Genomic DNA, 2,073 nt, shown 5'->3' on the forward strand with positions numbered 1-2,073 from the left:
ACGGAGGAGCTTATTTAGCAGAAAAAATATACTTAATATAAACAATATTCGAAACGAAATTTTATTCTACTGCATAATTCTGTGAAGCAAATTAAGTTTGTTAACGATGCTGCATTGTATTGATTAGATATTTTGTTTTAAATTAAACGTTTTCACATTAATTTAAACAATTGCTCTAATTGAAATGAATAATAGCTTAAATTGTTTGATAATTAAACTTTTGTGAATTTAATATTTTGATTAATACGGTGGAAATGTTATTCATCAAACAAGTAGGATATTTCTATTTAAAATTAAGAAGGTATATCTGTATCTCTCAGTCTTTCTCAATGTCTCACGCTTTCTCTGTATACCATATTCTTCCCATCTTTCCCCTCTTCTTCCCCCTCTCTCACTCCGTATTTATATATACGTGTATGTAACTATGCGTGAATTATAATATAAACACGAACACATGCATCACTCATGTTTATATATGCGTATGTATGTATGTATGTATGTATCTATGTATGTATCTATGTATTCGTTGATGTTGATCAGTTAGCTGATCGGCTTAAGCGGGGCAGGGTCGTTGTTTATTTATAATACATTCAGGCCTGCTGATGAGTACGTAAGTATGAAATCACTGTGATACAGGTCTATATTTTTTAAATGTCTTACTTTGAAAAATTGCATTCGGTGGGATTAGTATATTTTTGGTAGAAATGACTAATTGTCCCTCTAGCCTGTGGCATGTATGTATAATGCCTTCTGGCATGGATGTATAATGCCCTCTATATATAAATTATATATATTATATATATATATATATATATTATAGATATATATATATATATATATCAAAATAAGCAACAAGGATATCCAAGGTAGAGTAGTACAATCGTTTCATGCTACTTCCTTTTATTAAACCCTGCAAGTATCACATCAGTTTTAAATTATAATCACCCCATTCGATTTATATGGATAATACCATACAAAATTCTGGTAACTTTAACTTAAGTACCATATTCATCTGAATCTAAATTTTGATAAACTTATATTGATTGATTGATTCTAGTTTCAGCTCATGAGCTGTGGCCATGCTGGGGCACCGCCATTTAAAAAATATGGAACGCTTCACGAATTTGCGTGTCATCTTTGCGCAGGGGCCATGCTAATCTTCTCTGTATCGTTCCAATTTTAGAATATGTACCACCGTAGCTATATATATAATATATTATATATATATATATATAATAATATATATATATATATGAGAAGTTTTGGTATGCAGTAGACCCAAAATGGCAGGTAAGGCTATATAAGAGCTAAGAAAGGATCATAGTTAGACTACCGGTTCGATAATAGTATGAGTTGGGAGTCTAACGCGGGTCGTATGTGAGCATGTATATGTTAAATAAAATGAGACAACCAAGTCAAAGAAGTGTGACATTTCTAGGACGTTTCTTAGAGTTGTTTCAGGGATAAGATGTGAGAGACGGAAATAGTAGAGTTCGATACAAGAAATTTTGGAAAAGAAGTAATACAAGATCTATAAAGCGAAATAAGAGAATAAAAATAAAAATATATGTTGGATGTTACAGTTGTAGATCCTCTATCTAAGGGAAGTGCTGTGTAGAATGGCTCGAAATGTTTCTTGACCATGGTATGTAAATTCGATAGAAGTTGATATTTTATTATTATAGAAGTGGGGTGATATGCCTGAAAATCAATAAGGTGGAGAGATAGGTAAAAAAAATATTATAGGGGTATTCTAAAAGTGAGTAGTATACCTCAAAACGAATAATAATAAGATATAATAGTCATGTTTCTAAACATAGTAGTAAGCATTTATTGGACTAGATAACGTGATAGTGGGAACTGATGTATCAGTGCGAGAAAGTTAAATATATATATATATATATATATAGAGAGAGAGAGAGATACGCACAAGCGCACACAAATACATACACATCTGTATATGCACTAATATTTAAGCCCACATACATGGAATCTCCATAATATATATCTTTACTAAGAAGATATTAATTCCTATCGGAATTTACATATAATGGACAAGAAGCGTTTCTACCC

General features: G+C 31.2%; 1 non-coding gene across 1 annotated transcript; it reads right to left on the reverse strand.

Annotated features, from left to right (window-relative positions):
* Positions 1 to 1,100: 1,100 nt before the first annotated feature.
* LOC115216842 lies at positions 1,101 to 1,204 on the reverse strand. The gene has a single exon (XR_003882103.1). It is a non-coding gene; the product is annotated as a U6 spliceosomal RNA (small nuclear RNA).
* Positions 1,205 to 2,073: the final 869 nt, after the last annotated feature.

Source organism: Octopus sinensis, linkage group LG10 (assembly GCF_006345805.1).
Source record: "Octopus sinensis linkage group LG10, ASM634580v1, whole genome shotgun sequence".
NCBI lineage: Eukaryota > Metazoa > Mollusca > Cephalopoda > Octopoda > Octopodidae > Octopus > Octopus sinensis.